The sequence below is a fragment of the Symphalangus syndactylus genome, chromosome 6 (genome assembly GCF_028878055.3).
Source record: "Symphalangus syndactylus isolate Jambi chromosome 6, NHGRI_mSymSyn1-v2.1_pri, whole genome shotgun sequence".
Taxonomy (NCBI): domain Eukaryota; kingdom Metazoa; phylum Chordata; class Mammalia; order Primates; family Hylobatidae; genus Symphalangus; species Symphalangus syndactylus.
Genome location: NC_072428.2, coordinates 16,042,357 through 16,055,787, shown reverse-complemented (window position 1 = coordinate 16,055,787; position 13,431 = coordinate 16,042,357). Strand labels below are relative to the sequence as shown.

Here is a 13,431-nt window from a genome sequence, read left to right as displayed (position 1 = left end):
TTGGAAGACATAAAACAGATTACTTCCCATAAGCTGAATGTGATCTCTCTCCCTCTGTTAACTCCCATAGCTAGCCATGTGTGATGACTAATGTACTACATTAGGCACTAGCAGCAGTCAAAGATGAACAAGACACTGCCTTGCTCTGAGAGATGAAATACAACTTTTTACCTTGTATGTTATAGTTATGTTGATCTATTTTATCACTGTTAATGGCCCCGTATTACTTGATAATTATTTCTGTATCATACATATTTATGGTCCCCTCAGCACCTAGAATATTTAACACATAGACCAATTTGTGTTAATTGACCAATAATTTAATAATTATTCTCTCATTAATAGACCAATAATTTAATAATTATTCTCTCATTCAACAATTATTTGCAAGCTCCGACCATCTAAGGCAATTATCTCTTTAAGATGGTTTTGCATGTAATCCTACCCTGCCAGAAAACAAACTTAGTAGAATTTTTTTTTCTTTTTGTAAATTCATAGTTCCACCTTGATTATTATGCTAACATTTTAGACATCAAAATAGAGCCATCAAAATATCTACAAAAATGCTTCCAAGGGACTTCCACTTACAGAAGGATAAAATAGACCTTTTTCCCCTATTTATCCCATTAAATGCAACCAAAAATCCCAGACATTATGTTTGAAAAATGCATAAGACCTTGAAAAGTAGAGTGAAGAAGGGAGACTATACAAGAAGCTCTGGATCCAAGGAATGACATGGTGGTGAGTTCCTGGATTTTTGTTTTGGCTCCATATATCCCAGATTTGGAGCTGAAGAGATCAGAAGCCCAGACATGACAGTAGGTGCATATATATACACACACAGAGAGAAACAACATTTGACTCTCTCTGGCCAAAGGACAAGGATAGGGCAATTTAATAAGACAGAAACATTTGAGGCAATTAACACTTTCATCCACACATACATAAGAGAAAAATGTATGGCCTTATCCTTACCTAGGCCATCAATGCCCTAATGAATAATCTACATTTCTACCTTCACCAGGCTATGAGAAGGTCTCCCCAATTTCCATCAGGGTAGTGTCAAAGAAGATCATATAGAAGCCAGGACATTCATCTCTGCCAGGCAGTAACCAGGCCACCCTCCACCCTTTGTATCATCAGTGGAGATAACACAGGGATCCTGAACTTCTACCCCTACCATTCCTATATGTTGGGATGGTATCAAACTAGGCTTAGAGGAGAGTCAGGACTTTCACCACCACCCTGGAATAATGACACCAATACCCAACCCCCTTCCCCGCACCAGCATGGTGTCAGTGGTGAACAAGTTGGTAATAGTTACAAGGTATTCCTATTTCTCCCAGCCAGGGAGGCATCAGTGGAAGTCTAATGGGAGCTAGAAGTCCTGTCCATGCCAGTGGTAATAAAGAGCCCCTGCCCACTCATATATAAGCAAAGGACAGGTGAAGAAACATGAGCTTCTACCTCCAACTGCCATTAATTCTACTCCCACTTCCCTTACTAGAGCATATTGGAGAAAGCCAACCAAAACTGAAGGTTTAAACAATATCCAGAATCTCAGAATATCATACTCAAAATGTCTAGGTTTCAACTGCAAACTACTTATTCCACCAACAATCAGGGAGATTTTAAATGAAATGGAAAAAAAATCATTAGATGCTAATACCAAGGAGAGCAAATGGACACCCAGCAAATGCCACAGACAATAAAATAAAATTTGACTTCAGTTTCATACCTTATAAAAATTAATTCAAAATGTATTATGCACTTATAACTAATAAATAAAACTATAAAACTTTTGGGAAAAACCATAGAAGCTAAACTTTGGAGTCTAGAACTAGGCAAAGAGTTCTTAGACTGGAAACTAATAGCATGGCCATAAAGCACAAAACTGATAAATGGGACTTCATCAAAATTAAAATCTTTTGTTCTGTAAAAGGCTTAAGAGGATGAGAGAACAAGCTACAGACTGAGAGAAAATATTTGCAAACTAGCTATCTTATAATGTTTAATATACAGAAGATATAAAAAAACTCAAAATGCAGCTGTAAAAAGAACCCCAACAAATCCAATGAGAAGTTGGGCAAAATACATGAACAGATATTTTGGTTAAAAGGATATACAGATGGCAAATAAGTGCATGAAATGATGTCAAACATCATTAGTTATTATAAAAGTGAAAAATAAAGCTGCAAGGAGTTATTGTGACATACCTATTAGAATAATTAAAATAAAAAATGATGACAGCAACAAATGCAGCCAAGGCTATTGAGAAACTGGATCACTTGTACATTTCTGACAGGAACGTAAAAAGTTACAGTTACTCTGGAAAACTCTTCAGCAGTTAATTTTAAAAACTAATTATGCAACTACCATACAACCTAGCAATTGCATGTTTGGCCATTTTTTCCCTCAAAATAAAAACTTATATTTACAAAAGGTCTGTACATGAATACCTATAGTGAATTTCTTTATAATAGTCCCAAACTAGAAGCAACCAAGACATCCTTCAACAGGTAAATAATTAAACAAACTGTGGTATATCCTTACCAAGAAATATTAGTCAATAGAAAAAAATGAACTATTAATGACCTGGATTAATCTTCAGAGAATTATACTGAGTGAAAACAGCCAATGCCCATAAGCCACATACTGTGTGATTACATTTAAATAACATTCTTGTAATGACAAAGTTACAGAAATAGAGAACAGACGAGAAGTTGTCAGTGTTTAAAAGGGAAGTTAGAGGTAGGAACGAAGTGGATGTGGCTATGAAAAGGGCAACAGGAGGGTCCCTTGTGGTGACAGAAATGACCTGTATTTTGACTGTAGTAATATCAATATTCTGGTTATAGTATTGTACTATGTAGTTTTGCAAGATATTATCATTGGGTATAAAGGGGGAACAGGCACTCGGGATCACTGTGTTTTTTTTTTTTTACGACTATATTTTAAAAACAAAAAAGTTGAATTAAAAATTCAGTCATCAGCAATATGATATCTACATATTTGTATCTCTACTGCACGGCAATCATATGAATGTCCTTCGTTGATTTTAAGGAATACCATTCAGTTTATAGCCCTGATACCTAAGTGGCCATGTTTTCTATAGAATTCTGCCATAACCCTCAATCTAATGCCACTTGACTAAATCAGGAATGGCACTTGACCAAAAGTCAAGCAAATTTTAATTAAGTCATATGCTATGATCTCAGTGATCAGGTGAATTGAGCCAATCATATTCTCTCTTTTGAAAATTTAAATACACACACACACACACACACACACAAACACACACAGAATAGGCTGTGTGCTTGTTATTACATTACGATCTCTCAGTTCAAGTCCACCCTCCTCTTGCTTTGAGATGCTGGGTCTGGGTCAGTGCAAAGCATATATTTTCCTTTTCCACCTGGCTCCCTGTTTGCCAATACAGGGATACAGAGGGAGAATAGAAGCTTGAGAGGGAAGAAGAAAGTGCTTCCTGCTTCTGACAATGTCACCCTGTTGATTTCAGTAGCCACTGCGAAGCAGTTGATTCTATTTTATACATTTTTCTACAAATCAGGAAGAAAAAAAAAACCTAATCGCACTCTTTCCTAGTGACAAAACAGCACTAATTGGCTGGTACCCCTTCCTCAGAGATGTGATTCCAGCTTTGCCTGTGGATTCCTTTCTAGTTTTCAGGCTGTAACACTGGCTGAATACCATCCCCCACAAAATTCTGCATCCCAGCTCCATGGGTACCCCAATCCGAGCTTCTGGGGTACAGCCCCAGCTGGCAGCCTGTCCTTAAAGGAAAGATTCTTAGCTCTGTGGAGTCCTTGCTAAGCTTCTAAAGTCCCTCTATTTCGCGGGCAACACCCTCACCCAAGACTCCTGTATTCCTTTTCTTCAAAGCCCCTCCTCCAGTATTCTAAATTCTAATAATCTCTGACTCTTACTTTTGTCCCTGCATCCAGGATATCCACTTCCTGTAATTACTACCTTTATGATTCCTCAGTGTTTTTTTTGCCTTTATTATTCGCCAATAACTGGCTAACCATTCTTTGATAATTCTGCCTATTAAAATAAATGGTGTGGTTTCTGTTTCCTGAATGTAACCTGATTCACACAGATCATTAGCAGCAGGAGCTGAAGCTGTTAAAGGGAAAGCAGCTGCAGAGGCCATGATAGGCTATGTGCAAGGCAAAATTTTAAGAGGAACAATTATTAAAAGGCTAAGAAAAATAATCAGAAACAAAAAAGAACAGAAATGAATAGACATTCAGGGAGAAGAGAGTTGCAAAAGTTTAAAGTTCCTGTTGCTCATAAGAATGACACAAGCATATAAGAAGCTTCTAGAACTGCCTTTCTTTTTTATTCTTGTTTCTTAATTTGGTTTCAGTTCCAGCCCACGCATGTTGCCATAAAAATTCCCTTTTTACATAGGTCACCTAAATGAGTCTTTTTTCTCAATAAACAAAAGAGCCTAAGGGAACAACATCCTTCCCTGTGTGTAAATAGAAAGACAAAGTTTGACGGCAAGGAAAAAAAGACAATTACATATGCTTTTAAAAAGAAAGATTCAAATCTTCTCTCTCTCTCTGTTTTTTTTTTGAGACGGAGTCTCGCTCTGCCGCCTAGGCCAGACTGCAGTGGTAGTGGTGCTATCTCGGCTCACTGCAGGCTCCACCTCCCAGGTTCATGCCATTCTCCTTCCTCAGCCTCCCGAGTAGCTGGGACTACAGGCGCCCACCACCGCACCTGGCTAATTTTTCATATTTTTAGTAGAGACAGGGTTTCACCCTGTTATCCAGGGTAGTCTCTCAATCTCCTGACCTCGTGATCTGCCCGCCTTGGCCTCCCAAAATGCTGGAATTACAGGTGTGAGCCACTGCACCCGGCCAAGTCTTCTCTCTCTTTTTGATTGATATTTCCCTTGAGTGGCTGGTACCTTATGTTTACCTTACCATTGCTTCCTCATTTTTAGAGAGCACTTCACACTTGCAAACACCTCCATAGCTAGGTTCTTATGTGACTCTCCAAACAAAGTGATATCCCTGAAGATAGATTAACATATCTTCCATTCAGCTTAATCTACATAATGTGATGGGGTTGATGAAAGAAAGGGTTATCTTCTGGGAGGATCATGAGTTACGAATGTAGGACAGATAGCTGTTATAAATGCAACTGAGAGAGAGCTAAATATTAATAGGAAAATGCATGAGCAATACTTTCTACCTTCATTTCCAGTCCACTTACAACGTTTCTACTTATGCCTTACAGCAGCACAAATAATACAAGTATTTGCCAGTAAAAGGGAAAGTACAAACTTCTCCTCTGCAATGGTGCTTAATGTCACTATAATTTGATCTTTTTTTTTCCTCAACACAGTGAAATCCCACAAATGAAAAAAGAGATTGTTTCAATTTTGCAGAGCTGATGGCTTCTATTTCTAGGTGTGAGTCCCCTTGACTCTTGATGGTATAGCAATTATTAACTACAGAGGATGCCACAACCCAATCCTCCAGCTTACAAACTGCCACTTGCTTTGAGTCACTCAGACTTTCATTCTTCCCCACTGGTCCATTCAGACAAGTACAACTTTTCCAGTAGCCCAACAGAAAATATTTTCATGCTGTCACCACATAAAGCTTTCCAATCTCCCCAGGTTTTCAAAGAGAGAATCGAAAGCCAGCTACCATTCCCAAACACTTTGTTCCATATTAATGATTGAACCACTGCTCCAGTTTCACAGAAAAGGAGCCGGGTCATCACTATTTGTCTGCCTGTTTCATTCTGAATCCCAAGCAGGACAATCTGCCACTCTTTCAACTCCTGCTGTAGTGCTCAGAAACATCTGTTTGAGAAACAGTTTGACTCCCGCCCTTCTGCATAAATCACTACTGGTAAAAGTTTTATGAGGTGGCAACTTTTTCCCCCGCTTTCTCCTTTTGTAACTGTCTGAAGCCCAAATGAACAAGATGAAATGGCCAGACATTTAGCCATATCCCGGCATCCACATGTGTACATTTGGGAGGGAAAAGAAGCTCTCAGCTGTACAAAAGGAGAATTATAATGATCTGAAATGTAATTAACAACCCCATAGTCAATGAATCTTTGAAGGATTCTCATGGAAAAAATTATACCTCTCACTTACCTGTAGCAAATTGTTCATGGACCCGTTTCTCTGAACTTGAACCCACTTAATTTATGGCAATTCCAAAGTAGTTTCAGGATGTTTCCATATTGTTAATCCGCATAAGTTATTCATGCTTTTCCAGTAACTCCTACATAAAGTAGAAGAAAAAGATATAATTAGTATTATTTAATGGTCAATAAATGCTGGTAGATTTTAACACCTAGAACTTGCACTAAAAAAGAAATTAAAACGCACACACACACACACACACATACACTGACCGTTTTTATTTTTTGTATGATACAAAGTAATGGGAAAAATGTTTTCTCTTTTAAAAACTATATCAAATGTTATGGTCATTTTGTACATACAGTTACACCTAGTAGTAGATCTCCAGGTGACTGGTAAAGGCTAAATAAAAGTTTATTGATTAGAGACTCAATATAATAGTTTTAATTAAAATTTGCTTGTTACTGCATACCCTAAGAGGGTGGAAAGGAATTTAACATCTGAGATGTTACCATGGGCCTGGGCTATGTGAATTGCTTTTACATATATTATTTTATTCAGTCAGCACAGTAATATTTCTTAAGATCTTGCTATCCACACTGTCTAGCAGATGCTTTTGTTAGCCTCATTTGTCAAATTGTAATTGGGAGACCCAACCCCAATATTTCAACATAGGTTCTTTCTATTTTCCATAAGTGTCAGCCAGCTGAGAAATAAAGAAAAAGAGTACAAAGAGAGGAATTTTACACCTGGGCCTCCAGGGGTGACCTCACATATCGGTAGGACCATGATGCCCACCTGAGTCACAAAACCAGCAGGTTTTAATTAAGGTTTTCCAAAGGGGAGGGGGTGTACAAATGGGGAGTAGGTCACAAAGATCACATGCTTCAAAGGGCAAAAAGGAGAACAAAGATCACATGCTTCTGAGGAAACAGGACAAAAGGCAAAACAAAACTACTGATAAAGGTCTATGTTCACTGTGCATGTATTGTCTTGATAAACATCTTAAACAACAGAAAACAGGGTTCAAGAGCAGAGAACTGGTCTGACCAAAAATTTACCAGGCTGGAATTTCCCAATCCTAGTAAGCCTGAGGGTACTGCAAGAGACCAGGGCATATTTCAGTCCTTATCTCAACCACATAAGACAGACACTCCCAAAGCGGCCGTTTATAGACCTCCCCCCAAGAATGCATTCCTTTCCCAAGATCTTAATTATTAATATTCCTTGCTAGGAAAAGAATTTAGCAATATCTTTCCTACTTGCACTTCCATGTATAGGCTCTCTGCAAGAAGAAAAATATGGCTGTATTCTGCCCGACCCCGCAGGCAGTCAGACCATATGTTTGTCTCCCCTTGTTCCCTGAAAATCACTGTCATTCTGTTCTTTTTCAAGGTGCGCTGATTTCATATTGTTCAAACACACATGTTTTACAATCAATTTGTACAGTTAACACAGTAGTGGTCCTGAGGTGACATACATTCTCAGCTTATGAAGATAACAGTATTAAGAGAGTAAAGACAGGCATAAGAAATTATAAAATATTAATTTTGGGAACTGATAAATGTCAATATTAAAATGAAATCTTCACAATTTATGTTCAGAGATTCAAGTAAAGACAGGAGTAAGAAATTATAAAAGTATTATTTGGAAACTGATATATGTCCATATTAAAATGAAATCTTCACAATTTATGTTCCTCTGCCACGGCTCCAGCCAGTCCCTCCATTCAGGGTCCCTGACTTCCTGCAACAAATTGTAAAGCAAAGACTTATAAATAGGGGAAGTTAGGTAATAAGTCCATTTAAACTGAATACCATATTCTCTTGTTTTAGTCAGATGGTGGGGAAGACCATTGATTATTGCTTTGTTTTGTTTAAATAATTAATATCAAAATATTTTGTGTGTTGAATCTGGCCTAAGACAAATGAAAAGAGTTATTTTGGCACGAGGTTAATGAAGAATTCCAAAAAAAATAGATAATGAATTTCCTGTCACAGTATATCATAATTATGATGAAACACCTTAACGACTATTAAATAAAATTTATAGAAGACTGTTGTTTTGGACTAAACTCCTGCAATAGGCCCCAGTAGACCAAAGCAAAATGGAGCCACTCATGTTAAGTGTCATGCAGATGGAAGTAATACTTTAAAAAACAGGAAAATCTCCAAACGGTCCTTTTTTTTTTCCAAAATAACAAAAGATTCACATAAACCATCTGAAAAAGGGCCAGTCATCTTGACCCAGCATGATAACTGTCTTTACTTTCCTAACAAGGAAAGTAACCTGACATTAACCAGTCTTCTTTTATGTATATGCTGTTTCCTTGTTTCTGCTCAAGCTACCTTTCAAAAACTGACGGTTCTGCTATATCCAATGAAGTGCATTCCTATTTTTATAGATGAGATGCTGCCCAATTCATGAATAATTAATAAAAGTCAATTAGAAGCCAGGGCGCGGTGGCTCACACTTGTAATCCCAGCACTTTGGGAGGCCGAGGCGGGTGGATCACGAGGTCAGGAGATCGAGACCATGGTGAAACCCCATCACTACTAAAAATACAAAAAATTAGCCGGGCGTGGTGGCGGGCACCTGTAGTCCCAGCTACTTGGAGGCTGAGGCAGGAGAATGGCATGAACCCGGGAGGCGGAGCTTGCGGTGAGCCGAGATTGTGCCACTGCACTCCAGCCTGGGTGACAGAGGGAGACTTTGTCTCAAAAAAAAAAAAAAAAAGTCAATTAGATTGTGAAACCCAAATTGTTGAAATTTTGTTATTTGACATCACATAATTTTTTTTCCCCATTACATTTGTTTTGGCCTGAAATTGCATATCTATTTAGAATTCACAGTACTCTTTAAACTAAATTTAACAAAAATAACTTCCTGTGCATCTGAACTATATGACTTATTTAACACTCTCTTATATTAACTAGTTTTTATTAAGAAACTATCAGCCATGGTAGTTCTCTTTGACCAGCCCATAAGAATCATTATGACATGACAAACCACCCATTAATGCCCTCTTGTTCCCGAAAATAGCCAGCCACAGAAAACCCTCTGCCTCTCACATTAAACTTCTCTCATTTGAAACATCTCCAAACTGCACAAGTGCCCCCTTGTAGCCAACAAATACTTGTAAAATGTACCATTTAGAAAGCCTCTCTAGTTTCCAAAATCCCATCTTAATAGAACATTTGCCAATCAGGTAAGTCTGACTATTTTTGCATTTTACACCCTAAAATTTACTCCTCTTCCTAACACTTTGGAAACTTTGCTTAAATGAAAGATATAGCAGAAGTATCCCCTTGCCACAAGTTTATGAATAAAGTATTTGTAAATTTTTTCTCAGACTTAGTTTTGATCAGTGTCATTCTGTTTTATTAGAGGAATATTTAGGATAATGTGTAAGTCTAGAGGGAAGTGTCTTAACACGTTCAGCAATTTGCAGATCCTTCGTGGTACATAGTAAGAAAACATAGTAGAACTAATTAAAAAGAGATGGGGGTGGGGGAGAGGAAAGAGAGAGAGAGAAAGAAAAAGAAAAAAGTCCTGAATTACATGGGAGAATGAATACCAAAGTTGGAAAGTAGAATAAGTGATTGTCCAATACTTGTTCAATTTATGAAATACCAGAAGACACTTAATCTACCACTGTCATATGCCACTGTTAAAATTTAATAAAGTATCCATCTATTGGAGATCCTCTATAAGCTAGGTACCAGTTAAGCAATTTCCATGCATTGTCTAATTTATTCACTAGGGAAAAATTGGTGCATCAATGGAAAACTATATATTTAGCACACCCTTCTGCTTATCAGAAGGTGATTCTATGGAAGAAGTCTATAGAATTTACAACTCTGCAAATTGTAAATAACTGCTAGAAATGCAAAATAATTTTTCTCTGTAGGCAATTTTTTTCTGTTCAATAGTGTGGTTCATTTGACTTCCTTCTCCACCGTGGAAGAAGCTAGTTTTGCTTGCATTTATATATCCATTTCAATATTTCTTATTTATGCATGTCTTTATTTTGGATTTTCCTCTCAAGTGGCTATAATACTGCGGTTCTCTCATTGATAAATGAGCTACGAAAAGTCTTTAATGTCTATTCATTTTATATCTGTATGAGAGTTGTGATTTTAACTGTTTTGAATTTGATCTTTTGACCATTCTTTACAAAAACTCAATTGGGGATAGATATTATTGAATATTTTACAGAAAAGGCTTAGCAGGGTCTTATTACTTTCCTGAAAGCCACAAACATCCACTGTGCACCTTCTGACTGTTAGGTACTATGCTAGGTGCCAGGGCTGCAAAGCTGAACAAGGTTGTCTTAAGCCTCAGGGTCGAGGAAACAAGGGTAAATCTTTAGTGAGGGTTGCCTTTTATGTAAGCTGCTTTCATAGATATCTAGGAACTAAAAACATTTAATGAATACTTACTACCCAAAATTCACTTGCTATATAAAATATTGAACTCAAATAGATTCAAATAGTGTTATACTCTTTATCTCAACTTGCTCTGTGAACTCTTGCTAACTAAATTCAGGAAGGAAATAGACTTGTATAGGAAGAGATACTTAATTACTATCTTCTAATCCTTCAAGTCACCTTATGAGGTAGGCATTCTTCCCATTTTTATAGATAAGAAAAATGAGGCTCAGAGAAAGTAGTGTTTAAAAAATGTAACAGCACTAAAGAATAGGAAGAGATAGCAGGATCACACAACCCAATGTCCTCATTTAATAGATGGAAAACAAGAGCTCATGGGAGACAGAGTAGCTCCCTAAAATCTCATGTCCAGCTAGGAGCAGGGCTGGATGCTCCAACCATTGCTTCTATCTTCTACTGTGTCTTTCTACTTATCTGAGACAGTGAGGAAGGAGAATGGACCACATATCAGAATCAGTGAGAAAAGAGAATAAAAATTCTTAAACTTCTTTTAAGATTTTCAGGAGGCCCCAAGGGGTCTGATATGGTTTGGCTCTGTGTCTCTGCCCAAATCACCTTGATTATAATCCCCATAATCCTCACATGTCAAGGGAGGGGCCAGGTGGAGGTAATTGAATCATGGGGACAGTTTCCCCATGCTGTTCTCATGATAGTGAGTAAATTATCATGAGATTTGATGGTTTTCTAAGCATCTCATTCTCTCTCCAGCCACCCTGTGAAGGGGTGCCTTCTGCCATGATTGTAAGTTTCATGAGGCTTTCCCATCTATGAGGAACTGTGAGTCAATTAAACTTCTGTTTTAAATAAATTACTCAGTCTCAGGCAGTTCTTCATAGCAGGCTGAGAATGTAATAATATAGTTAGTTGGTACCAGGAGTTGGGTGCTGATATAAAGATACCTGAAAATATGGAAGTGACTTTGGAATTGGGTAACAGGCAGAGGTTGGAACAGTTCGGAGGGCTTGGAATAAGACAGAAAAGTGTGGGAAAGTTTGGAACTTCCTAGACACTTGTTGAATGACTTTGACCAAAATTCTGATAGTGATATGGACAGTGAAGACCAGGTTGAGGTGGTCTCAAATGGATATGAGGAACTTGTTGGGAACTGTGGTAACGGTCACTCTTGCTATGCTTTAGCAAATAGACTGGTGGCATTTTGTCCCAGCCCTGGAGATCTGTGGAACTTTGAACTTGAGAGAGATGATTTAGGTTATCTGGCAGAAGAAATTTCTAAGCGACAAAGCATTCAAGAGGTAACTTGGGTTCTCTTAGAAGCTATTCAGTTTTATGCATTCACAAAGATATGGTTTGGAATTGAAACTTATGTTTAAAAAGAAAGTAGAGCATGAAAGTCTGAAAAATTTGCAGCCTGATGATGCTATAGAAAAGAAAACCTCATTTTCTGAGGAGAAGTTCAAGCTCACCACAGAAATTTGCATAAGTAATGAGGAGCCAAATGCTAATCACCAAGAAAATGGGGAAAATATCTCCAGGGCATGTCAGAGGTCTTCACAGCAGCCCCACCCATCACAGGCCAAGAATCCTAGAAGAAAAAACTGGTTTCATGGGCGGGGGCCCAGGACCTTGCTGCTTTTTGCAGTCCTGGGACTTGGTGTCCTGCATTCCAGCTGGACATTTTTAAATGGGGCCAAGGTACAGCTCAGGCCATTGCTTCAAAGGGTGCAGGCTCCAAGACTTGTCAGCTTTCATGTGGTGTTGATCCTGAGGGTGCACAGAAGAACTGAGGTTGGGGAACCTCCACCTAGATTTCAGAGGATGTATGGAAATGCCTGCATGTCCAGACAGAAGTTTGCTGAGGGGCATAGCCCTCATAGAGAACCACTGCTAGGGCAGTGCAGACGGGAAATGTGGGATTGGAACTCCCACACAGAGTCCCCACTGGTGTACTGCCTAGTGGAGCCGTGAGAAGAGGGCCACCATCCTCCAGTCCCCAGAATGGTAGATCCATGGACATTTTGCACTGTATGCCGGGAAAAGCCACAGACACTCAATTCTAGCCCATGAAAGAGGCTGGGAGGACTGCTATTCCCTGCAAAGCCACAGGTGCAGAGCTGCCCAAGGCCATGAGAGCTCACTTCTTGCATCAGTGTGCCCTGAATGTGAGAAATTGAGTCAAAGGAGCTCATTTTGGAAATTTAACATTTAATTCCTTCCCTGTCGGATTTTGGACTTGCATGGGACCTCCAGCCCCTTTGTCTTGGCCAATTTCTCCCATTTGGAATGGGTGTATTTACTCAATGCCTGGACTCCCATTGTATCTAGGAAGTAACTAACTTGCTTTTGATTTTACAGGATCATAGGCAGAAGGGACTTGCTTTGTCTCAGATGAGACTTTGAACTTTGACTTTTGGGTTAATACTGAATTAAGACTTTGGGGGACTGTTGGAAGGGCATTATTGTTTTTTAAGTTGAGGCCATGAGATTTTGGAGGGGTCAGGAGGGAGTGATATTGTTTGGCTCTGTGTTCCCACCCAAATCTCACCTTGAATTATAATCTTCATAATCCCCACGTGTCAAAGACAGGACCAGGTGGAGATAATTGAATCATGGTGTTGGTTTCCCCCATGCCATTCTCTTGATAGTGAGTGAGTTCTCACAAGATCTGATGGTTTTATAAGTGTCTGGCATTTCCACTGTTGTCACTCATTCTCTCTCCTGCTGCCCTGTGAAGAGGTTCATTTCACTATGATTGTAAGTTTCCTGAGGCCTTCCCAGCCATGCAGAAATGTGAGTCAATTAAACCTCTTTTCTTTATAAATTAACCAGTCTCAGGTATTTCTTCATAACATTGTGAGAACAGACTAATATAGGGTCCCTTTTCAA

The 13,431-nt window shown here is 38.6% G+C and overlaps 1 protein-coding gene across 4 annotated transcripts in view; it reads right to left on the bottom strand.

The window, feature by feature from the left end:
* The window catches only part of LRRC4C (leucine rich repeat containing 4C), a 1,375,811-nt gene that overhangs the window by 537,899 nt on the left and 824,481 nt on the right, over nt 1-13,431 (bottom strand). For all 4 annotated transcript variants that reach the window (XM_055281880.2, XM_055281877.2, XM_055281879.2 and 1 more), the window contains one exon: nt 6,146-6,275. The gene's annotated coding sequence lies outside the window, so the exon portion shown is untranslated. The remainder of the gene's footprint in view (nt 1-6,145; nt 6,276-13,431) is intronic.